Raw genomic sequence first — 27,290 nt, forward strand, 5'->3', positions numbered from 1 at the left:
CCTCATATGTCAGACGCTTCACCATTTTTGTTTGCATCACTTAATCTTCTTACTGAAGAATGGAAACATTAAAAACAGATAATTGCAATACTGGCTCAGTGACTTGACTACATCCATCAAAACAAACAGCACCCAAACTGAAACTACAACTTCAATATTCCTGTATCCTTTTTTTTTTTTCTTCCTACCACAAGTATTTCCCACCTCCAAGGCAAATGTAAGAACACACGCACCATTACAGAATCAATAGTAGAAACGCCCACTTCTAAAGCACTAGCGTGCTATTTCAGTATGTACAATCTACATTAAAAATAGCTTTGATATATAAGCTGCATCACTTTTGCTAATTAGTTCCTTTAAAAGTTTCTCGATATTGCATAAGAAATTTTAGATAGACTTGGTTCTTCCTGCATCACCTATTTGTTGTGCCATAGCCTGAACTGCTCTGGTCGCTTTTCCTGTCAGACAAGGTCCTGATACAAAACAATACGTTAGCAAGACCAGACAAGAAATATATAAAACAAGTTTGGCAAGAATTTACTCTGGCAGGATTTGGTAAGTAAATATGAAATAACAATGAAACTTTTCATTAAAGCCCTCTCCAAACTTCACAGAGCAGTCCTCCTCTTGAGGCCCTTTTACTCTACTAAAGGTTTCACATAAAGATTTGGTGGGGGAGGCTTGGGAGGGAAGAGAGGTCTAGCTGGGAGGGGAGTACTCACATTTTGTAGAGATTAGCTACACCATACTAAAAAAAACCAAAACTAACCAACATCATCATCATCGAGGCTAGTGATTTTACCTAGTTAAGGAAATCCACAGCTATTTATGGTTCCAAATTTTAACAACTAATTCTATGTATTAACTAACCAAATGACATGGAAACACCCAAACTGCATAAATGTTGACATTTAAATTCCTAATTCTGTGTTCTGTCTACAATGAACATACGTTGTATAAGAGTCAGCTCGTATGCACTGTTTGCTAAATACAAAAGAAACTGGACCAAACTTAACACTGATTTGAATTCAAGTACTACTACATTGATGTTACAAGGGTATCTGTATTCACAGCTTGGTCAAGTTGTATCTCTCCATCGCAGCCAGTAAACAGATATTCATAATTCCCTGTGCAATAGCAGTAATACAGTCTTCAAGCATTTTCTGAAGCAGTAAAAAATACTGTTTTGGCTTAGACCAGTTACTGAGTCATAAACTGGAAATCGGCAATTACCAGTTTACTGGAGCTTACACAACTTCATCTGCAGGGTAAACTGGTCCAATCATTCCTTCAGGACACGCGAAACACCTTCGGGGTCACCCTCTCCCGGTGGCAGCGCAGGGCTCTCAAGCGAGTTCTCACTAATTAGGAACTTGCTCCAGTATTAACCCACAGAGAAATGGCCTGCTCAGGGCACGTGCAATGGGGTGCTTACACAAGTGAAAAGGAAAATGTCTTCTAGTTATAAAACAAGAAAAGTGCAAAATATGTCACGTCTGTAAAAGTCAGTTTCTCTAAAGATGAAAAAAAAGGAAACAAAATTTTAAAAATTACTCAGAAGCTTTTCAAGAAACCTGCTTCAGAGTTGTTCTGGTTTAAGAAAACATAGAATCATAGAATGGTTTGGGTTGGAAGGGACCTTAAAGATCATCTAGTTCCAACCCTCCTGCCATGGGCAGGGACACCTTCCACTAGACCAGGTTGCTCAAAGCCTCATCCAACCTGGCCTTGAACACTTCCAGGGATGGGGCATCCACAGATTCTCTGGGCAACCTGTTCCAGTGCCTCACCACTCTCATGGTGAAGAATTTCTTCCTTGTATCTACTCTAAATCTACACGCTTTCAGTTTAAAGCCATTATCCCATGTCCTATCACTACATGTCCTTGCAAAAAGTCCCTCTCCAGCTTTCATGTAGGCTCCCTTCAGGTACTGGAAGGCTGCTATAAGGTATCCCCAGGGCCTTCTCTTCTCCAGGCTGAACAACCCCAACTCTCTCAGCCTGTCTTCACAGGAGACGTGCTCCAGCCCTCTGATCATCTTCATGGCCCTCCTCTGGACTCGGTCCAACAGGTCCATGTCCTTGTTATGTTGGGGGCCCCAGAGCTGAACACAGTACTCCAGGTGGGGTCTCATGAAAGCAGAGTAGAGGGGGAGAATCACCTCCCCTGACCTGCTGGTCACACTTCTTTTGATGCAGCCCAGGATATGGTTGGCTTTCTGGGCTGCAAGCGTACATTGCCGGGTCATGCTGAGCTTCTCATCAACCAACACCCCCAAGTCCTTCTCCTCAGGGCTGCTCTCAATCCATTCTCCGCCCAGTCTGTATTTGTGCTTGGGATTGCCCCAACCCCTGTGCAGGACCTTGCACTTGGCCTCGTTGAACTTCATGAGTTCCAGGCATCCCAGAGGAGGATGTTTGCTGTTGTTTCAAAATTTGAATTTGTATATTACAATTAGATTTTCACATTTTGTCAACAAAACAAAGCCACATTTATATCCTCTCACTGTTACGATTATATAAAACAGTACTGCACTCCCCAAATCTGTAATGCATTTAGAGATATAAAAACATACTTTGATAGAAAACTCATTAGCTACACTGCCCCACCAATGTGTAAATTAGCAATGTGCAATTATTTTGTAAAAGCTGTATAAATGCCTCTGTCACCAGTTCACACAGAAGAACTAGCAAGTTCACTTCATTGAATACAAGGATAGAAGTAATACTAAACCTGATTTATAGTATCTTCATTTAAATATTGCATCACTCAGCTCAAGTCTAAGCAAGTCAGATCTCCCGTTTCCTGTGTACACCCATTTAACTATTGTACTTGACTATGATTGTAAAGGTACTTATAATTTAAACTCATGAGCACTACATTTTCTGCTCCGAAGTCCTCTATAATGGAAGATAAATATTTGCTAAGTGAACACCAGCACTGAGAGCGAAGGCAGGAGCACATTACAAAGGCAGTAAGAATGCAGCCATTCATCTTCTGTTTATTCCATACAACATGACTTCTAAAAAGGACGAAGGAAAAACTGAGAAAACCATTCGTTTAAGTAATATCATTCAATATTCTGTAGCTAACAATTTTATGTTCCCACATAATGGAAACAAGGACCATATGTGGAAAACAATATCTAGAAACAGGAATGGAAACTGCAATGTGTTCTCATTAAATGGCATAGGAAGATTTCTTATTCCTTTAGTTCCAAATAAGTGTCTTGGTTTTTGTAAATGTATCCTTTCCAAAAATGTACAGAAGTGTTTAACATAAAAAGTTACAATAAATAAGATTATTCTTTGAAATATTTTGTCCATGTTGTACAAGAAGAGAACACCACAAACTTCTTAGTCAGAAGTAGCTATCTATTTAAGACAAAGCAGAAAATCTAGCTCCTAAAAAGCCTGCCTTCCAATGCTTAGCATTTACAGGTTATGCCCACTGCTGTGATTTAATCTCACCTGCCCACCAGAAGGATGTCCCAAAGCATCAAAAAGACTTTTATCTGCATGGCTACGATTAGGTAGTTGGGGGTGCAATGTGGGGGGGTGATCTCTTGTGTTTGGTTTGAAACCCACTCAGAGAACACTACTGAGGGAGGACAGCAAGCGCTCCCCGAGAGGTGTCTGTACTTCTTACATTTGACCATAACAACTCAGGTTTCCCAACTGCAGCTTTCAGCTGGGTGCAGACCAACAGTAGTTGCCACTACAATTTGTTACACATCCTGAAATCAAGTAAATCAGATTTTTCTCCACACACACACCCCTACATTTTCTAATCTGTTCAGGCCAAAACAGGAAGAGTATTTCTTACCATGGAGCAGTATCTGGGGAAACAGAATGGCTGTGCCAAGCTGAGCTCACTGAGGCTCTCTATGCCTATCAGAGATCATTATCTTTCTAAAACTGAAATGATTTAAATTTAGATATCATTTATAGCTTTTTGCTTTAAGATCTTTTTCAGTACATAGATACTTAAATGATTTTTAAAAAACACTGTCAACTGGACAGTCATGCACAGATATTTCAGTATAACTCTCAAAGGAAAATGGACTCGCCACCAAGAAGAGTGAAAGCACAGAAGCAGATCCAAGTGGGTCAGTATAACTTCTCATTTGTAAATGAGGAGATATAGGGAAAGTAAGTATATATTTTTAGTTTCTGCTTAAAACCATCTGAAATTTAAGATTACATGGCCATATATGTGGCTATCTTCACTGTTTTGAGTATTTTGAGAACAGATAAAGCCTTTGTGGCGAAAGAGTACACACAGACCAAAACCGACTAAATCATCAGGCTGGAGTGTGTACCGGACTTGTCTGTTCAGCAGCATGTGGCACTTGGGCACGTTAACACAGGCTGAAGGGAAAATAATTGTTAATAAAAAAGTAATATATCTGAAAATTTGCCACTGAATTCATTCATTTCCCTGTCTAGCTCTGTGCTGCAGGAGGAACCATCAAAACAAGCATTCAGGTGCCAAATGGAAGCCACTAACGCTCGCAATGTCAGCTAGATTCCAGTTACGTTCCACAGCCCAACAAGCCGGCAAGAACAAGTCCTTGGGTTTGAATTGCATCTCCTTCCCATTGCATGTCTCCTCGAATTTCAGGCACAAAGACCTGCTGTGTAACACACAACACCAGCAAGGTGGGGGGGGGGGGGGGGGGGGGGGGGGGGGAATAGCTTCAAAGACCATTGCACTCTCTTAGGTACACTGATACCGCACCACGGACAGTTGGCAATAATGATACAATGTAAGTACCCTCACCATCTCTGCAAGGGCACAAGCCGGCAAAATACTTAACATTAATGAAAGTAGCCCAGGAGACCTCAGAAAGCAACGGATACCTGTAACAACTCTTAAGTTACCAGGTGATGAGTGGAAAGGACAGTTACTTTTTCCATTTCTGACCACACTTCATCCGCAATCACTCCCCTCATACCAATTTTAGAGCACGTTTATTCTACCTTGCCCTGTGCCCCATGAAGTAAAGAAAAACAGGGCTACAGAGGACTACAGAAAATAACTGAACGCTGTACAGTAGAAAATAAGCGTCGTGCCTTTCATCTTTTTGTTTCTTAACCTGTAAAACTGCTTTTTGGACTGGGGATGTATTATGCTAAAGTTAATTTCTTAGTATTTTGTATTACCAAGAAATAGGGATACACACCCAGGAAGGTTACTAATCATGCCTTTAGAAGAGGGTTTGGTCAGGGATTCGATTTTTTCAAACATACAACTTTATATACAGTGTTTTCAACCAAGGGATATATACTCATCCCAGATACGAACCAGTTATGAAAAAGAGAAGAACATGCAAGTCTGACCACTGGAGCATCTTGTTCCACTTCTACACTCAACAATGCTTTCCCAGTCTCGCTAAAAGGGCTTTAAGCTACCAGAAATCCATCCAAGACAAAATCTGAACATCTGGCCAATAACACTCTTCCTGAGACACTGAAATGTTGGAAAGGGCGATTACAAAGTAAAAAAAAGTAATGTTAGGTTTTGCATGCATCCTGCATGTCCACTTTCAACAATAACAGTGATTTACTTAAAAATTGATCACATTACACCATCAATTTCAGTCCTCAGCATAGAAGTCTGATAGCCAAAAAAATGAGCCAATTAGTTACCCACTTTAGCAATTAAATGTCTCCTAAAACCCACTAAATTGAAATAATATGGTCAATAAACCACTGGAACACTACTACATATCGAGGTGTGCTGCATTACTACTGGAGTACAAAAAAAGCAAGAAGGAACTACTGCATCTTGCTTTAAACAGCAAAATTTTGGTATTAAAAATGGTAAATTTACTTTGGCTGTTGGCCACTACAGTTTGCATAAACTTTAAAATATGTATGTGAATCTCTTGCTCTTCTGAAAAGAAATGGTGATTTCCTAAATCTGTAAGGAAAGTAGTCCGAGATGTACTCTAGAGCCACCCTTCCTGTTTTGCTACCCTACAATTTTCTAGACAGAATACGGTGTCTTAGGATACGTAAGTTCGTCCTATTAATGAGTTACCTCCGTGCATCATGAAGTCTTGTTGTTTTTTTTTTTTTAACTCACCCACTTCACCTAGAAGCAATCTATAGCAATCCACAAGAAATCATATCACTAATTAATTTAAATCAACTTTCCTATGTGCTGCATATTTCCAATACCTATTAAATAGCACATCATCTCCTTATGCCCCGATAACCTAACATCATGGAATAATTCAGGTTAGAAGGGATCTCAGGACATCCCAAAACTGGACGCAGACCGACGCATGCTGAGCAGAGGGGGATGATCCCTTCCTCCATCTCCTGGCCGTGCCCTGCTGACCCAGCGCAGGACACTGCCTGCTGCCAGGGTGCAGGGCTGGCTCCTGCCCACTCGCTGCCCCCAGCCCCCGAGCAGCTCCCGCCCCAGCCTGTGTCACTGCAGGGGGCTCCTCCTTCCCCGGTGCAGGACTGGGCATAGAATCATAGAATCATTTAGGTTGGAAAAAGACCCTTAAGATCATTGAGTCCAACCATTAACCTAGCACTGCCAAGTCCACCACTAAACCATGTCCCTAAGCACCATATCTACACGTCTTTCAAATACCTCCAGGGATGGTGACTCAACCACTTCCCTGGGCAGCCTGTCTCAATGCTTGACAACCCTTTCGGTGAGGAAATTTTTCCTCATGTCCAATCTAAACCTCCCCTGGCACAACTTGAGGCCATTTCCTCTCGTCCTATCGCTTGTTACTTCGGAGAAAAGACCAACACCCACCTCGCTACAACCTCCTTTCAGGTAGTTGTAGAGAGCGATGAGGTCTCCCCTCAGCCTCCTTTTCTCCAGGCTAAACAACCCCAGTTCCCTCAGCCGCTCCTCATAAGACTTGTTCTCCTGACCCCTCACCAGCCTCGTTGCCCTTCTCTGGACACGCTCCAGCACCTCAACGTCCTTCTTGTAGTGAGGGGCCCAAAACTGAACACAGTATTCGAGGTGCGGCCTCACCAGTGCCGAGTACAGGGGGACAATCACTTCCCTACTCCTGCTGGCCACACTATTGCTGATACAGGCCAGGATGCCATTGGCCTTCTTGGACTGCTGGCTCACATTGAGCTGGCTGTCGACCAACACCCCCAGGTCCTGGGGTCCTGGCTGCATTTCACATGGCTCCTCGTGGCCTATTCCAAAAATACTGCACTGAAAACATTGCTCATTGTCAAAACTAATTACTTTAGTGACATTTCTTTACAGCACACAGTCCTCTAACCACTAGGAGGTGCCACCACCAAAGGGCAGGTCCAGGCTCCTGAGCACCCCGCCAGTGCCTGGACTCTGCTATTAGCATCAAGTCAGGCACCCACAAAAAAGGAAAAGTTATTTTGTGCTGCCACTAGAATGCACATGGCAACCAACTCTGAGAATTAATAAATGAATAATAAAGCTTTACATTTGGCTATGAAAGATTAACAGTTTTTCACCATGACTACTGATTGTTTATGCTGTGCACAATTATGTTCTGTTGGCTAGGGGGAAAAAAATTATATTTGAGAGAAATATATTGAGTGGAGTGACACTATATCTCTAAACTCCCTCATGTCCATGCTGTGAGCACTGAATAACACTGTCCTGCCCAAACTGCAAAATAAAACTTTTACATGGATTTATTCCTCTGTAGGAAAATCCTACACATCTATCCAAGCAATGCCACAAACTCCAAGTGTGCTAAATTCACAAGTAAAGTAAAAAAAAAAGTGCCCTTTTCAGATTATTTTGCTGTAACATAGAGCTTACTCCATAATCTGCATTTAAATACAACAAATAATGCAACAAAATAGTTTATCGATTACCATTAGTAATTATTAGTATTAACTCCAGATGACAGATATGAATTACAGTAATCAAGTCCAGAGCTCATGAATATGTAGTGAAATACACTGGGTATATTGGTGCACAATCTTCTATGCAGGGACATCAGAGTTAGAGCAACGATGCTGAAGAAATGAAGAACTTCTTTGGATTGCAGCTCAACAATTGAACCATGAGTGAATCTGATGAAGAGAGAAGTGCTTTCTGTTTCTTCCAAGAGCGTATCTCTTACCTCCTCCCATCATTACAGCATTGCTTGGATTTAAACGTTTATCATTTTTTTTCAGCCACTATGATAGCTCTTCAAATTCAGTACTAGATTTAGACTGGAATAATGGATTTTACTGGAATAACCATCCACATGTGTATGTCTGTATATACAGACATATATATTGTAGACTGACATGTGTATGATTGATCTATGTTCATTAAACAAAAAAAATTGTGAGTCTGTCAAAATGTTTCAAAGGAAGATTTAGGATGGTAGAAATACAGTTGTCTACCCTAGTGACATCCAACATGAGATAAAGAGCCTAATTTATTTCAGAAATGTACTGGAAATCAGATTTCCATTTGGGGGCCAATAATATCAAGTGCCATGAATGATGGAAACAACCAGTTTTGATATATGCTCCCAGGTGGGCATAGTCAATTAATCTGGTAGTATGTGAACCTTAAACAATGATTACTATACAGAGAGAGTGGCAAAAACATTATTATATACAGTACCTCACATTTCTGACACCATGTAAACTATGAAGTTAATAAAAAATATGAAATGCCACTCTGTTCTGATGACTGTATTCTTCCTCTGGGAGCTTCAAAGTCAAGGCTTGGTGAGTAGGACTTTGCAATATAAACAGCTTTGCTGGAGCATGTGGAAGGAATGCACAAGTTATGTGAATGAGGAAAGTTTATCTTTATTTAGGTTGGCTATGATATCTTACATTTCTGATAGGATTTAGAGTTTTAGCATCCCAGACGCCTTACTCTCCCCTGCCACCTGGTCAGCCATGCACAGGGGCACCCACGAGCTCTCCCTGCCTCCTGTGCAGTTGCTGTAAGTGGGGTGCATGTGGGAGCAGATCCCCCACGCTCCCTGCACCGCAGCACACAAGAGCAGCAGGTTGCTTGGGCACCGCCTGCTACCTACGCAGTAATTCCCTGTCCAGTTTAGAGGCAAAGCAATGTGTCACCTACGTCTGTTGGATCAAGCTGGTATATCGTACAAATAGAGAGTGACAAACTAACATATGCTGAAAAACACCTACAGATCAAGACTGGGTCCTAGGACCCAGAAGAGTTATATGTGGAGCATTTCTACTGATTTGTGTTGCAGGGAAATGCTGCTGATAGTGAGTAGGGGACTGAAAGGTTCAGGAGTTTCCACTGTGCCCTATAGAAGTGCTCCTAAGACTACAGCTATATTCCCTTCCTTTGTTCTCTACGCCTATGCACACATTATAGCTCATACAAAAAGCTTTCTACATTGCCGAAGTATGCTGACGTGAGGTCGGAGGACCCCCGCACACCACCACTCTGCCATCTCACCCGTAAGGATCAGACACCCGTGGAACAGTATCTCTGTTTAACATACACCTGTGCTCACACACGCACGTGCCTCTGGGTCAAACCCACCAAGGAAAATTGGTTTCTAGTTAGCATCTGCAAAAGCAATGTGGAAATAATCATAGTAGCACGTTAATTTATCTGTTAAATACTTTTCAAGATATTTTAACCAAAACAGGCCTTATTTTCATCTCTGGGGAACAAATTTAGCAACAATATTTAGCTATTACTTTTCCAAACTGCCCAATCTTTTTGAAGCAGTGTAATTTCAATACCTTCTTGTGGTACTGATTTAAGTGTGTAGTCACTCATTTCTAAACATGCCTAGCATTTGTCTGAAACTTTGAGAACAATCACTATATAAATTCATCTACTATAATCATGATTATTTTATAAGGTTAAACAAAACAGATCTGTCAATCTCTTTGAATTCAGGGTTCTGATTGCTGCTAATCCAGAGCAGAAACTGCAATGCAGCATTCCACGTTACGGTGAAGGAGGGAAAATACCTTAAAACCAAACTCCTAAAAGTAGTAATCTCAAGGATTATTTGTTTTGTTTTCAAATGTATTCAAAACTTCTAAAGATAAAGACTTTTTTGTAAAAAAATTGACACTACGGTAACCTTCGGTTTACCATGGCTGTACTACAGTCTGACTGTGCTGCAGGGTATTACCATGTTTAAGATGAAATGCAATTAGCACCATAGCAGGCTGGAGACCTCACCAGGAAAATAAAGACAGAACTAATGCTGAGTGCTACCAACTCTGCATTTTACTCCTCCTACTATTTCAATTTGCATCCATGTTTTGTTCAGAGGTCATCAGTTACAGTTCCTCCTCACAAATCCGCAACAATACTCTTTTTCAAATCCACAACTAAGCTCATGACTGGTCTAAGCTTAAGGCTAGCCCCAGTTTAAGCAGAAGAAAACAGAATCCCACTCCCACCCTCTGAGTAGTGAAGGGAGCTCGTAATGGGAAAACCCTAACTCCTCTCCTTGCCCTGAACCCTCACATTACCAGTGACTCTCCTCATTTTCAAACTCCTCCCTCAATCTCAGTTACAGTTCCAGAATGCCATTTACACCAAAAATTGCCTGGCCCCACAGCTGCCAGGTGCACCGCAACCTTCCCTCTTCCTCCGGCATCTCGAAACCCACCCTTCTCCTCCATCATCCACATCTATTTATGGCCCACCACCACTTCTATGCCCGGCCAGCAGCAGAAACAGAGAGCACTTCCAAGATGTTAAAGCAAACACAGAGGACAACTATTGGAAAAAAATTATTAAAAGCGTACCCCTTCCATTTACTACAGCGGTATTCCTTCCCACTTGACATTGTGATACTCTCACAGACCTAGCTGCATTACTGCCCATCAACATAAGCAAAGCTTGCCAAAAATGAATCCACTAATGCAGGAAGATGGGGGTTAGCATTAAAAACCTCCTTTTACTTCCTTAGTTATCTTCTCCCTTGTCACCTCCAGCGATAGGGAGCAGCTAACAGCAGTACACTGAACTCTAACCCATTACACATCTTTCAAAATTGCTTAAATCTCTAACAGCATGTCTGCACTCGTCAAAATTAAAGCAGAAGACTTGATTAAGAGAGAAGCAAAACCAGCTAGTCTTCTTGACCAGAAAAGAAAGCAGTGAAAAATAACCATTGAAACCAGTGAAGCAATGCCAAGCCCTATTTCAAACAAAAGGTAAACCTTTAAGTCTTCTCAACTGAGCTGTGAGTATATCATATAGGAAATTGTAACAAGTGCTTAATTTCTCCAGCTCAGGGCACTGCAATTTGTATCTCTAGAAGTTTTGATTAATATGAGAACGATACGACACTTTGGTATTCTCAGCCATAACTTATAATTTGGTGTAAATTAGAAATTCCCATCTTTGTAACCAAGTCAACCTTGGCAGAAGATACAGATAAATGACTGCAATTGCATGCAGAGTAACAATGTTAGACATACACTCAAATGCACCATAATATTCCACCTAGAATTATACCTTCAAGCCCTGTAAAACCCAAGTATTTATCTTTATTTGCTTCTGCTAGACAAATTCAAGAGTATCCTCGACTTGGTCAAACCTGAGTTTGAAACCTCCGGTTTCTATTTCTTTATGTGCTTTGAGAAACTGACTGTATTGAAAATGTTTTCAATATAACAGTATACTTTATTTTATATATATACACACATACACATATATATACAGAATCTGAGAATTTGTCGTAACTAATGGCAAAAATAAGTTTCACATAAGATTGATTAAAAACAAAAAAAATTCAAACCCCCCATATTATTCATTTACATGCATATGTGCACAGAGAAGTAGTACGTTTTAAAGTACTGCAACTTTATTTTCTGTAACTAACTCCTTTAAAACAAATACAGTATATTTGAGACTAAGAACAAGCAGGAAACCCTGCCTAATAAGCTACAGGGAAAAAAAAAAGGTTCTTAGAAACTATACAAATCTTTTTTCAGAAAACCTGTTTATATTATTCACCTGGGATATCTCTAATCGGTGCCACACCAAAGCACAGATATAAGAAGGTGCTAGCATTTCTTGCTAACTTTGAATGATCAGTGCATAACCAACGCTGCTGTTCCATACATTAAGGTAGTGTCTTAGGCTCCACTAAAGAGAAAAACCTGCTTGCTGTTCTGTAACACAGTAGAGCAAAAAGAAAAGAGCTTGATGAACAGAAATAGATTAAAATATGGCATCTTTCTTTTAGCCTATGTTTTAGATAGCATATGCTAACAGCTCCCTGGACAGTACTAGATCAAGCTAACCAAAGTTTTAAACCATTTCATCTAACCACAGCCTCCATCCATGAATTTTTTCAAAACACCTCAAACTAATTAATTTAACTTTGCAAGTTTTCTCCTAGCAACCAATAGGCCTTTGTTATGTCTCTTCTCTTCCACCTTAATAGCAACAGCACTGTTAAAAATACAATGAAAGTTTCAATAACTGGGATAAAAATATATTTTAAAAAAAATCCCTCATACTTTTTTAAGTGGTGAGATGTCTGGACTGACAGAAGCTTGCAAGCACCAAAACAACAACCCTGTATATATAAAACCCACTCTCCAGTTCTTATTTTTAAAGTCAAGAATATTGTTCTTAAAGAGGAAATCCGCCACAAGAAATCTGGATTCTCAGATTTCTGTCATGCTCTATTTTGACTGAGTAGGGGGAAAAAATATTATGTATGTTTACACAATTTAAAATATTAAGTGAAAGAAAATCATTTTCAAGAGCCTGAACATGCTTTTCATTTTCCAGGTACGGGGCCTTGCTTTCTAGCGGAGAATTCTTCACCTCAGCAGAAAGTCTTACAGCTGCTTTTACATGGTTTTTCCTACAGGCACGTACTGTGTGCCCCAGTGCACACGGGACAAGCCACCTACGCGCACAAGTCAGTTACACACAACACCTAAATCATCACCTGGGGACTGAGCTGCTCCATGGCTGCAGGAGACAGGCTGCTGCGAGAATTCCCAGGGAAGATCCTAGCCTATATATAGCGAGCTGTTCAGATATGGAGAGGTCATGAACCCTCTTCCTTTGGTAAGACACAGAGCAAGATCTACCGGCTGCAAGCTACAGATAAAGCTGGCCGGGGGCCTTTTCTGTCTTCCAGGTAGGCAGCATTTCCAACTCACAGCCCCGTACCCCTTCAAAATAAAAGGGAGAGGGAGAGGAAATCAAAGTTTTGCTGGATTTTTATGCATCAGTGCTGAACAAAAGGGAGAGGCAAGAAACCTATTCGTTTAGTCCTCAATTTAAAAACCAGACTGTTTATACGACTAGATGTAATCGATAGCATGACCATAAAGTAGGTGGGGGGACACAAACACAGCACACACACGGTAATGCAGGAGGAGGGATTACACCCTCCCGGCTGTCGTGAATCAGACGCTGACTCACAGCAACACCCTCGGCCAGGCCAAACTTCTGTTCCGAGTTCACATGCATGGATTTCATCAGAAGGTTTGCACTGAACGGTAAAATTTAGCCCGAATAACATTTTGTTTTGCTGGATGACTCGTACCTCTTCTACCCTTCCTGTTTTCTAAAAGGCCGATTTCGTTTCACTCTGTTCTTTCACATTGCATGCAGGTTGTTACACTAGGAATGCAGTTCCCTTCCTGTCTAGAAAGACAAAGTACAACACAAAAATTAGCAATAAAGTAAAATTTTGCCATTTGAAAGAAGAGAAATATTTTAGACAGCTTAGAGATACTAGGAATCCTCACCCTTCAGAGAAAGTTTTCTTAAACGCAAGCTTCTTGAAAACCAAACTTGAAGTAAAAATGACAGTTTTGGCAAAGCTTTCATCTGATATGAAAATTTTCTAGTTGAGACACCGGTGTCAGTGATTAAGACATCTAACATCTGGGTTGAAAGAGATGCAGGCTTGTGGAGCGCTCTGCAGAGCACAGCCTTGCTCCTGGACCTCCCACCTCCCTGCTGAGCGTCCTGCCCCATGGAGACTTCCTCTCTGAAACAGCCCTCATGCATTTTAGGAAATGTTTTTTACAAAAGCTGCCCCTTTCATTGAAATGCTGTAAAAAACCTAAAACCTTACTTATTTTCACACAACAGAAATTTGTTCCCTAGCTAGTTCTATTATTTAAAACCATGGTTGTTTCAAAATGTACTTAGCTTTAGCAAAAACAAACAACAAAAAAATTTAAACTGCCTTGGACTCAAAACTTTCAGACCTCTCAATCTCATACAAAACATTCTTTTCAGACTGAGTACCTACATCAGATGAGATCAAACGTAATACTGTGATAGTCAAACATTCTCCTAAATTATAAAGATGGGGGGGGGGGGGGAATACACACTCTCTTGAACTCTGGAATTTTTCATGCTTCCTATGAGAAGTACAATCTCATGGCACAATACAATAGAACATATTCAAGCTGTTCTCTGCACTGGTCTGTAAAGTAACAGTAAAAGCAGACATGTTTATGCTGTTAAATCCGAACATGCCATATTTTGTAAAATGAAACAAATCAATTAGCAATTAGCACACTGACACTTTAAAGTGATAATTTATATAATCATACATAGTGAATCTAATAAAAATTCTTATACTTTGAATTTTAAATCAATCTTACCTGGATGACTGATTTACAGACATGTTAAAGAAATGTAGAAAGAAGACTTCCTTGAAATTTTTAGTAGTCCACCACATAGCCTTTGATAAGCTACACACCTCTTTCAAGGTTCACAGAAAAAAGGCCATGTCTTCAAAATAGCCACTCTTCCAAACATCAAAAAAGCCAAAGAAAAAAAATTTGTGCTTAAGTTTTCATATTCACATGCGCTCAAAAGACAAAACTGGTGCACAACGTCACCTCATACAATGCCCGCGATTCCTTTGTGCACTTCGTCTGCGGTGGACTGACTGCTTGTACAGCCACTGTTGCAGTTCAACCTGTTGACACACTACGCACCCGCTTTGCTGCTCAGGGTGAGCCTAAGGTCTATCGCAACCTTTGCCATGCAGTGGTGACTATGTACCAGACAGAAGAGCCTCGGACTTTCTATAGAGGTTTCACCCCCACAATCATTGCTATCTTTCCGTATGCTGGTCTCCAGTTCTCCTCCTACAACATCCTGCAACAGTTTTCTGAATGGGTGATTCCAGCTGAAGGAAAGAAGGGAGGCAACGTTAAAAACCTTGTCTGTGGCAGCTGCGCCGGAACCATCAGCAAAACCCTCACTTACCCTTTTGACCTGTTCAAAAAACGACTGCAAGTGGGTGGCTTTGAGCATGCCCGGGCAGCCTTTGGGCAGGTACGGATATATAGGGGTCTCTTGGACCGCGTAAGACAGATCATGCGAGAGGAGGGCCCAGGTGGATTCTTTAAGGGCCTTTCGCCCAGCTTGCTGAAGGCTGCTGCCTCTACTGGCCTTGTCTTCTTTTGGTATAAACTGTTCTGCAGCCTCTTGTGTGCCCTGAAGAACACTGATAGCACTATGAGGAAGGAATGCTGAAAGGGGCATGTGTATGGCTACCTGGTGTTCTCCTGGAGGAGGGAAAACTGATGGCTTTGCTCTGTCATGAGTATGTTGGAAATGTCAGAGCTCCCAGAGCTCCACCAGCCTGTAGGAAATCACCTCCTAGGACCAAGCAGAAGGAGAAGGCAACTGCAGTTCTGCTGAAGACACTGAACTGCTTTGCTGGAAACTGTTCAACTGAGCGTTTTTTAACTCTGTCTCCTCTAATATCAGCACACGTTTAGTGGGGGGAGAGGGGAACCAAGCAGGCAACTACCTAGCAGAGACTGCTCTGAAAAGGCACCTGATAAAGTGGGTGAATTCCTGTGTGTGCCCTGGACCACAGAGGGATCCTGGCCTAGCTAGTGCTGCTTAACCAATGTAACATCACTTCCTACCACTGCATCTGCACAGCTTTATTTCCTTGCTCTATGGCCTACTGTTTGCACCATAATCTTTCTCCATGTTGCACAGGTAGCTCTGTCCTGCTGTTGTGAAGTCAGTTAAAACCTCTTTAGTGTGCATAGAACCTCAGGTTTCCTTTGCTGCCAGATGCTGCTTCTTAATTATCACTTGCTGGCTGCGCATTCTCAGCTACCTTAAACACAGAATCTTCTAGTGGATCATGCTGACCCAACCTCGCTCTTCCTTTAACTCTGGAGAGTTTGATTGTATCCTAAGTGCCCATTTTTCTTCCTGCGTGTCTTGCCATACATCTCTTAGGGTTTGGCATTGCCTCAGTCACGCTTTTAACAAGTAGACCTGCAGATTAAGAACCCCGCTCTAAAGGGATTCAATGCACAAACCCAATTCTTACTTCAGGGTTCTTTGCTTCAATGCAGTGAGTAAACAAATGCTGTATAGAGTTTAAAAATTTTATTATATTAAAAATTTAAAAAAAAAAAAAAAAAAAAAAAAAAAAAGAGAGTGTCCAGAGAAGGGCAACGAGGCTGGTGAGGGGTCTGGAGAACAAGTCGTATGAGGAGCGGCTGAGGGAACTGGGGTTGTTTAGCCTGGAGAAAAGGAGGTTCAGGGGAGACCTCATCGCTCTCTACAACTACCTGAAAGGAGGTTGTGGCGAGGTGGGTGTCGGTCTCTTCTCCCAAGTAACTAGCAATAGGACAAGAGGAAATGGCCTCAAGTTGCGCCAAGGGAGGTTTAGATTGGATGTAAGGAAAAATGTCTTTACTGAAAGAGTGGTGAAACATTGGAACAGGCTGCCCAGGGAAGTGGTGGAGTCCCCATCCCTGGAGGTATTTAAAAGACGAGTAGATGAGGCGCTTAGGGACATGGTTTAGTGGGCATGGCGGTGTTGGGTCGACGGTTGGACTCGATGATTTTAGAGGTTTTTTCCAACCTCAATGATTCTATGATTCTATGATTCTATGTTACACTGAAACAATTAAGATCAATATACCAATGACAGACATCAGAAATAGTTCCATAAGTAATTATGTCTGCGTATATTACTCTGTACAGAGATACTCAGGATGCAAAATTTGGACCTCGGTCACAACTGAAAAGATGCCTGTATTTTGATTCACAACACCATAATGATCGAAAAGGATTAAAAAAACCCAATTACTTTTGCTTTAGGATTTTCACACCTCAAAATCCAAAGACATTTAGATGCAAAGCTTTACTTTGAGCTCACCTTTTTTGTGCGCGTCAAAAACAGGCGAGACTATAGGTACTTATTGAAAATGCTTAACTGAAACAGAGTTAAGGTGGGGTGCGCAGAGCACCGCCAGCTCAGCTCCGGAGGGGTGCAGGCAGCAGAACTGCAGTTGAGCAGGGGCACGAACAGTGCGGGCAGCACTGCCCATGGCGGTGCAGTGACGCAGAGGAGAAGCTCAGTGAGATCTCCTCCTCCTCCACCCGCAGCTTATTATTGACATTGCCACAGCAGCTAGAGATTTCAGCGGGAACCAGAGTCCTGCTTTCCCAGAGATGGAGCATCTGCCTCAGAAAACTTACAGCTCATAGCTGATCTACTTGAAATTATACTGACCTACCTAATTGAATTTCCTAAAACTTGTTTTATTATTTCCAGAGAAGATTGTGCGTGGACAGTGGTGTCCCACAAGTAAGAGGTGCCCGTAACCTGTCAATAAGAAGTTAACTACTTTTAATTCTGGAACAGACATATCCACAGCCTATTTTGGTGCAAGCTCAATGAAATGAGAAACGCTTTCCACCTCTCCGATGGGGCTGAAGTACAGCCTTCGGGCCTGTTACACTGCTTGCATTGCATGGGAAAAAAGGGCCCTCCCACCTCACCTCTCTCTTCCTCTGCTCTCCTGGCTGCCTCTGAAGCCAAAAGAAGAAAATAAGAGGGCTTCAGACCAGAAGTAAACATTACTATACGCTAACCAGCAGCAAAAGAGTTGTGGAAATTACACAAACCACTGCCACTGCAGTCCCTTCAGATACTTGGGGGTTTTGTCCCACGCCAAGAAGCCTTAAAAGTCTAAATTATACGGATAAGACATGGGTTAGCCGGGGCAAGCAGGAGGGAGGGCAGCAGATGCAGTTCAGTGGGTGACGTTCAGTCATCTTTTGAAGATGTGCAGAAGCAGCTCTAAGCACAGCACAGAAGTGTCACAGGAAAAAGAGGAAAAAGAGGAAAAAAAAAAACCAATCAGAATTTGTCATTACTAACAGATCTCCACCCTTTAAAAGAAAAACTCATCCCCATTTCAGCCGAACTCTGAAAAATATAGTTTGTCTTTGGACTACAACTCACAGCTCAAGTTTTCACAGTGCAGCTCAGACACAGAGGAGGTAAGCGTAGGGTTTTGTGCAATTAACTTGTATTTAGCTTTAGAATATTTCTGTCTACATAAGTCTCTCCTGTTTATAATCTTAAAGGCAAAAGGGGATCAGGGAAAGGTTACTCTACACTTCTGTTTCTTACATTCTCTCTTGATTACAGACTAAATCCAAAAGAGACTACCCTGAAAGGCCAAGATAAATGTGTAACCACATAATTGGTCTGGCTCAAATGGCAGTAAAGTCAGGAGAAAGAGCCCCCAACTCCAGAGAGATTCAGCCTGTGCTTGAACCCCACATACATATGCTACAGGAATGTTTTGCCAGGCTCAGGCAGTGATGGTAGATATACCATAAAGAGCCCTTGTCTTCTGCCAAGCCATGTGTATAGCACATCTGCATTGTTGTTCTTGCTCACCCTCAGAAAGCATTTTAACTTGGCATAGAGGACCATGTTTTATTCTACTGAAATTCTTGCATGTTATGTCTTTACAATGGGTTAATGTTAAACATTTGCAGAATTTTGAACTCCAAGTACGCAAGAAGCACTCAGGAAGCAAAGTAAATAAACAAAGTTCAGAAATACATTTGCTTCCTAACCCATGGGATGAGTAAAGAGGAAAATTGTCATTTTGCTATAAAGCAGGTACTGTGCTGTGATACAGGGCAGTTGGCACATATGAGCAAGTAATGAAAGTGTGTCATTATACATAAGATGTCTATGTAACAGCCAGCTCATTAGTTTATATGATTCCCCCTTCACCAGATGAGAGCAGATTTGGTTTACATCAGAGGACAACTAAAAGGAAACTCTCAGACGTATCGCGCATGACTTCAGGGACAGCAGGGATAAATTAAGGAATTTCAGTGTCATATTATTACCAGAAGTTTTGGTCAGCTACAACATGCAGGACAGAAACAACTGGAGGTCATACACGATGTTCCCCAGCAGAACAGTACTGCCTGCCCTTGGAAAAACATCACTGCAAAGGTCTGAGCCACCCACCCATTCATTTTCTTTATATTCATTGTTGTTGTTTATTCTGTTCCTGTTTATGTTGATAAAAGTGTTTTGATTACTGTGGTTGAATTAATACTGGAAAATGTTTTGATTTTAAAAAAAAAATCTAGGCTAAAATTATTTTGTAACTCATGATACAGATTTTTTCCAGCTGCTTTTGGAAAGCAGAAGGGAAAACTGAGGCACACTTAAGAACATAGTATTTACCTGTTCAGTCTTCAAAACAAAATGCTAATGCTGACATACTTGGGGTAGTTTATTTACCACCCACCACCTGCAGAAGTCTGGCCTCCTGAAGCAGGCAGCACAGATGACCGTAGGGACGGGGAAGAGGAGCAGCAACAGGGCTGCCCCAAGCCAGAGCGGATGGAGGGGAGGTGGAGGTGCCTGACAGGCCTGACCGGGAAGCACATTCCCCTCAAGACAGCACGGCATCAGCAAGGTTCAAATCACAACCCAGAGCTCCCACTGGATGGGACGCGGCTCTCTGCACACCTAATGCTGACCCGCTGCCAGTGCAACTTATCCCTAGGGGTGCTGTGATGGGTGGCCCCTGGCAATACAAGCACATTAAGCAAGCTCATGTCCCCAGGCCTCCCCGAGCTCTGCTCCTGCATCCCTCAGTACAAGCTGGGTCTTTCGTTTTGCTATTTCTTGTCTCCTTGCTTCGCTTTCGTGTGCTCTGCAGGTAAGCGGTTCCCGAATGTTACCTCTGCGGCAAAGTGAAGCACAGCAGGGAAAACAGGGTGGGGAGAGCAACGCCAGTGGTAGCACCGGCTCAGGTTGGCTTCAACAGCTATAAAGTAGCCTTAGATTCAACCAATGGGCACTTTAGTCAACAGCCCTCAGTCTGCTGGATGGTAACTGCTATTCCTCTCACCAGAGCCAGCATCCTGGGACTGAGGGTGAACAAAAACAAGGCATGGAGAAAGGCCTCCTCCATTTTGCCACAGACTATCACAGAACATACAAGTAAGGGAGGACGGGAGGCTCAGTGGACAAATTCACTGTAGGTTGGCAAAGGGCAACAAGATCCTTCCCAATTTCCTCCCCTCTCCTATTAAAAAAAAAAAAATTCTAAGTTATGTAGGGTTTTCCAAGCCCTCTGCCAAGCAAGGAGTACAACCATGCAGACCAAGGAAAAGATACCATAGCAGAAACCATGGATGCATACTACCTATCTCTGGGGGGAGGAAAAAACCCATATGCTGCAGCCACCATAAACCAGGTGACCATAGATAATCAGACCACAAATGGTCTTCAGTATACTCAGAAATATACTGCCCAAATACTACATTGCTGCTGAGCAGCCCTTTTCACACGCTGCATCCCTGCTGCTTATTAGAGAGTAACAGGAGTCACTCCCAACAAAATGCACTGTTGAGGCTTGTAGCACGAATCCACATCCACGACCAGCTCCTTACACATCATTACTGGAAGGTACGAAATGCAGAGGAGGAAGGCAGTCCTCCTGCAGGTTAAAGGAGTTCACCCAGCAACCACGTGCACGCAGTTATTTCAACGATCCTTAAGACGAAGCGTTCCCCAACCACTCGAGCTCCAACGTTCCCCCTCCTGCCAACACCACGTGCCCAAGCTGGTCACACATGCAGCAGCCTTTTGGCATTCACCACGCACGTACCAGAGAAGCTCCAGCATCTGTGTCACTTTACACAGAGTCATTCAAATGCTGTCTGGCTCTGATGAAGCCTTGACCATCTGGCAAATGGGCCTTACACACAAAAAAAACCCCACTACATATTTTGCAAGAGGTCTTGCAAGGAACACTAAGCTGCTCTGGTAACTTGCTTTGCTGATATTGCAACTTCTTAAATATTAAAATAAATTAAAATATAACAAAATCAGAAATAGCAGCCACTTCTAGAAACGATGCATTTGTCCCAAAAAAACAGAGGGGTTTGTGTAGCACACATCACTGGAGGGAAATTTTTTTTTTTTTTTAAAGGTGCCGGAAAGCAGCAAAATCGACAGTCAAATGACCGGCTCCATCAAATTAAGATTTCAGGGGAAATTAAGCAAGTGCTCCGGAATGATGGGAAGTGAATCTGTAGACAAAGCGAATAAAATACTTTGTCTGCTCTGCTCTAACTCTTGGAGTATTATTAATGTAGCTTTTGCTGTGTACACAAGTTTTAAAGCTAATTACATTCTGAAAATGCTTACCAAAAAAGTATCTGATTTGTTAGAGTCTTTAAAATAACAAAGGTTAGCTGGAGAAATACAGCTATGGGTGCATTAAAATGCAGCTACTGCTATAGAAAGCTGTTCCATACCCAAGAATTTAGCTGCTACATCATGTAATACGGAAACCACGACAAAAATGACAAAAAACAAAACAAACTGTAAGCTAGCTTCCTCAATTTGCTGAGTTCACTGGGTAAGACAAAAAAACCTGTATTTTATAGCAAACTGGGTTTTGACTTCAGCAATATTTCACAGATTTCATCCCAGTCCAGTCACTCAAAATGGAAAACAAACCCAGTAGAGCCAGGGCGCTGCTCCCCTCTGCATGAAGCACGTGCACAAGCACCCAGCCTGCACTTTGGCTTCTGGCGTTATGGATGTCTGGTCTTAAAAACTCCTGCAGATTATTTTTTTTTATATATGTATTTTTTTAAATAACCAGCCTGGGTATCTCATTTTGTTTCTTATACATAGAACTTACAAACCAGAAGTAAACAGGACTTACTAGAAAAGTAAATAAAACCCCACTAAATATCCATACCCAGAGTCACAGGACTGTGAACATAAACACCTCACAGCAAATGCAGTTTGAAGTATGGCAGCAAGGACGGGTAAAGGAAAGATAAAGATGGGCGACAGTAAAGTGCTACCTCTGTTCTTCCAATTTCCTTCTGCTCACCACAGGTGCTTTTTTGGGGATAAAATTACTCCTTTTATTAAAAGTCTGGTGCATCCACATATCATACAGTTACATTTATGGGCCCTCTACTGCATCCTGACTCAATTTTGTTTTTACTAGCTTGTATTTTAAACAAGCTCAGCTTTTTTTTTTTTTTTTTAAAATGCTTATGATTAATCAATTCTTCTTGCAGGAATCAATGATGTGCATTCCACTTAAGTGGGCTCAGGCTTCCCTTCCCGGTGTCCCTCGGTGCACATTTGTGCTCACCAGCGTATCATTTATCTCCAGTGCAGAGCTTTAAGAAAGGAAGCTCACTCTGAAACACAGACAGACTGTGTTCAGAACTGGTGCCAGAAACCCTCTACGATGCACTGCAAAAAGGACTCTGCAACAGCCACGTATATTCTGCAGTCTCTTCCATTTTGTGCAAATTCCTGCCTCCATTAAAAACACACTATTTACTTGCTAGCAAACTTTTAAGTACATGCAAACAATTTGCTTTTTCATTATTACATTTTTTCATTGATTTAGACTGAAAGAAGTTCGTATTTTTAAAATCTGAAAGAAAAATTATGGGCAAGTCTCCCCCACCTTGTCTGAAAAGAACATGCCTCCTCTACTTGGGGGGGGGGGGAGGAGTAAGGATACAGTGGGAGCAGAGAGAGTGGAGGAGGGTTTGGGGAATACATGCTTGGGGGTTTTGGTTTTGCTTTTGGGTGGTGTTGTTTGTTGGGTTTTTTTAACCTGTTTTTTATTATTATTTTAACTTCACAGCTATCCTCAAGTGTCAGCAGATTTAGGAGAAAAAACATAATTTCACTACAAGAACAGTACTTGAACAGACGACTTGGGAATACCTGCTTTTCATTTCAAAGTACATTTAACATAATGCTGTATAAATATATTAAGAATTGCCTTTCAAGAACTCTAGAGAACTCTGTTCTAATGAAACGGGCAGGATGCTTAGTGTCTTCTGCTGTTACAGCGACTGATGGTAATACTGCTACTGGAAAATTTGGAGCAATTCTCTTTTATAACCTCAAGTGAGAAGAATTTTGCAGTATAAGTAAAACATCACAAAAAAAAAGTTTTCATGAAATCCTGTGCCTTCCATAAGCTTACAAAAGCTTCCAATATTAGGCATTCTTGTAAATACTGTGTATCTTCTCTGTTAGTTAAATGGATATGTTTACTAAACAGATACAGTACCAGTGAAAAAGCACAAGCGACGCTGACAACACATTACAAACTTTAAATGGGCACCTATACCACTTGCCACAAATATCGATACTCTTAAGTGCTGCACGAGACTTACGGCAGCATGGCCGTGCGAGGAGCTGCTCCCAGCACCACAAACATCAAACACACCTGCAAACGCAGTTAGGGTGGCAACACTTTGAAGCCTTCCAACAACCGGTATGCCCAGCTCAGGATGCTGGAATGGGGAGAGGAAGGATGGGGCAAAAGAGAAGGCACTGCTGGAGCCATGACTGGCCAACACACTGCACCCAGGGAAGCCGGAGGGGTCACTGCCAAAGGAAAGACCTACTGCAGGTGCAGAGGACCCCAGAGAAGACGATGCACAACTTACCGAGCTTCCTCAGTAAATTTGAACCTCTACAAGTATCTACTTTGCAATACAGTTCTTTGTCGGTCGCTAAAGCTTCCTTCATAACCTGTTTCATGACTAGGGCAAGCCCGACGGTTAACAGAAACCAGTGGTACTACAGTAAGAAGCACAAGGCTGCAGGCACAGGCCTCTCAATCAAGGTGGCCACAATGAAGCAATGAAACACATGCGAAGGTAACCTTAATGCTATCTATCATCTTCTGCCTCGTCAGGATTTAAATGGGCTTCTGAAATTAACTGCAAATCTTGACATACAATAAAACTTCTGGTAAAACAAACCTTACTACTCTGTGGAAAGGATTTACCAATTTTTGTTTATTTTCAGAAGTGTCTCCTGAAGTTTTTCAGTGGTTGAAATAGCAATCTCCCCCCAGCCTGAGGTTACTACAGAATTCACAATTTCATTGAAAAAAGAACAAAGTCACACCAGTAGAGTCTTTTTCCCTTTTACAACAACAATTGATTTTATACTAAAATATTTTACTAGCAAGATGCTGAATTTGAAATTTTTCGTCAACAGCAGAAAACCCTGCAGATAACTAGACAAATAGCGAGACTGCCTCCAAAAAAAAGTAACAGTGAAACTTAATGTAATTGTTTGCACTTGAATACCTCTACTAATAAATAAATAAATGAATAAATAAGGTTAATAAATGCCTGAGCAATCAATTGAGAGGAAAGCAAAGCATGATAGTACCAGGACAGGACGGGGAGAGCCTCCACATTCCAGATGCTGTGTATGCATTTCAGTGGGGCAACGCAATGAAACCCCATTTCTTCCCTTTGAGAGGGGCAGTCACGCTACTAGGCATCGACTGCAGAGGTGGGTACCAATGCACCAGGAAAAATAGAAGATTTTTACATCACAGCAGACCTATTTGCAGATCCAGCAATGACATGTTTTGGTGTCATTTGTTGAGGTTGGCAGGCAGCAGCATAAACAAACCCCAGTGGAAGAGTCTGGTTTCTGCAGTCGCACATCTCACTGTCTCATCCTCCGCCTCCAGGTATCTTAGTCAGGGACAGAGTTCAGCTCATATAGACAGAGCTCAGAAATCTCAGTTAAAGATAAAAAATATCAATATGTATGTACCCTACCACCTACCGCTCTAGAGTCTGTGTAGTAGTTTGGTCACACTATTAAGAAAAACAGCGTCTCTCTCAAATAGAGCAGACCTTCCTCATTCTGACACAGCACGAAGACATAATTCAAGGTGAGCAGATTCACTTAGCTCAGGTCTTTCTGTTCCTCCTTTACCTCACTATCTCTGTCTTGCTTAACACTGAGGCTCCAGCCCATCCCTCCCTACTAAGTAGCTCAACAGCAAAACCAAGGGTGCATGCTGACTAACTAACCTTCATCGTAATGGTATCCCCTCCCCAAAGCAGACATGCCCATCTTCTACCTCACTTGGATTATATCCATCCTATTTATTATCCTTTAAACCAGTCCTATTTTTAACCCTTCTGCTCCTTCCTTAAAAACAGGTACCTCCAGTCCTTCTCCTTCTGTTCTCAGTTGTATCATTCAGATAACGTAATGCCTGTAACAGAACAAAGCATTTTGTTTCTGTCCTTCGTGATTTTATTTTATTTTTATTTTTAAAATCAATTTACAAAGCAAGAAGCAGGGATCATGGAAGCCAAGACAATGCAGCAATGCAAAAGCAGTAAGATATTCAGCCCAGGGAAACTGCTGTCTACTGAAACAAGATACAAGCTTCTTTCCGTTGTCATCAAAGAATTAACTAAAGAACATGCCAATAATTTATAAAGGAGTAGACATGAGCATAAACGGGGCGGGGAGGAAGATCTACTAGCATCTGTGCTGCAACGAGGCAGAAGACAATGATGGCCAAACAGCAGGAATTTTTACTTCAGGTCCAATGTTTCTTAAAATAATTATAGATGAATAACTCACAGCTCAGACTTGGAAAAACCTTTACATATTCCTCCTACTGATTTCACCAGGATCTGTAGTTGCACGGTATTTGAAATAGAGTCCCAACATCCTGCTGCCCCAGCTTTCCCTTTGTGTAGAAAGAGGAACGTGAATATCAAGCATTCCTATTAAATAGGGGAAGGGAAAAAAAGTGTGCAAGTATTTAAAGATAGAAGGATGTTGCCTGCATGCATTTGGTGTTATTAATGCCCTAACTACTAGAATGTGAACCAAATGAAACAAAAAGCTGGCTGCAGGGAAGGATAGTCTTTCTTAGTGGGAGTTGGCTTTCTGGGTTGGGTGGTTTTTTGAGTTATCCACAGTGATGGCAGCATCAGCATGGTAACCCCTTCACAAGCTCAAGGAGGACATTAAATTGACTGCATGTTGCCTTTAACGCCAAGTTACCCTGGTGTACACTCAGGCAACTTTTCGCTTTCCTCCAGCTCTCCCACGATCACACAAACTTGCAATTTTCAAACATTTCCCTTCCTGGTTGATGTCTCTTTTTTTTTTTTTTTCTTTTCCATACACAGCACAAATGCTTCCTTGGTCCGGCTCCTTGCAGGCAGACTGCTCTCCCCTACCCCAGCCCTGTCCAAAGAACTTTTAAGCAAAAAAAAAAAAAAAAAAAAAATTCTGTCACAACTTTTCTTCTCACAAATTTCATCCAAAGGCTACAGGAGTTTCTGGTCCACTTCAAAGCGTTGCTGGCAGGGCCATAACTGAACCTTCTTCCCTGTTCAGCACAGGCGTTACTGGAGGAATGATTATCCTTCTTGGCCTTATTATTCCCTGCCTCTGGCTACAACATCCTACCCTTCTCCATTTGGGAGCTACCCTACTTGCTCGTGAGGTTCTTCCCCATTCCTGCCGCTGCTGACATTTTCCAAAGCTTCTCCTAGAGTGACCAACTTGCTCACCTCACCCCAAAAAAACCTTTCTCTGTTTTGGCTCCAATCCATTCTCAGCAGAAGACTCCATCCTCTCCTCAAGCAACGTCCCTGCAGCCCTGCGGGGAGAGCTGTGCACAGCCTCCCTCCCTATTTCCCTTGTACCAAGGAGGGAAGCGCTGCTACTTCTACGAGTCAGCATCTCAACCTGCAATAGGCTCCCGGTGCAGGTGAAAATCAACACATTTCATGTTTTAAGATCAAAAAAACACCCTTAGGATGACAAATGCATAGAGCCTGGCCCTGCTATTGATTTCACTGCCAGTGATGGTATCAAAAAAAAAAAAAAAAACCAAAAAACCACACACACAACCCAAAACCCTAAAAGTTGGAGGATCCCCCACCCCAGCTACCTACCGGTTCTGAAAGTATACTCCATTTTACAAAGTAATGGCAGTCCCTATAAATGTTCTTAAACCACAGTTCAAAACCCAGGCTAGAGGGCCAAGAGGGCAGAGGACCACTCCGAAATAACAGGAAATGATGGAAATGAGAAAGCCGAAGCATACAACCACGGTAGGCAACTGTATGCCAACCTCCTTGACGAAGTAATGCAACTCCTCCTACAGTTTTTGAGAGTTTCCCCACATTGTTTTTTCCCCCATAATCT

At 41.9% G+C, this 27,290-nt stretch overlaps 1 protein-coding gene and 1 pseudogene across 12 annotated transcripts in view; one reads left to right on the forward strand and one right to left on the reverse strand.

Annotated features, from left to right (window-relative positions):
* The window catches only part of PARD3 (par-3 family cell polarity regulator), a 467,456-nt gene that overhangs the window by 415,425 nt on the left and 24,741 nt on the right, over positions 1-27,290 (reverse strand). The window lies entirely within an intron of this gene.
* LOC143156042 (mitochondrial thiamine pyrophosphate carrier pseudogene) lies at positions 13,013-15,497 on the forward strand (annotated as a pseudogene).

Source organism: Aptenodytes patagonicus, chromosome 2 (genome assembly GCF_965638725.1).
Source record: "Aptenodytes patagonicus chromosome 2, bAptPat1.pri.cur, whole genome shotgun sequence".
NCBI lineage: Eukaryota > Metazoa > Chordata > Aves > Sphenisciformes > Spheniscidae > Aptenodytes > Aptenodytes patagonicus.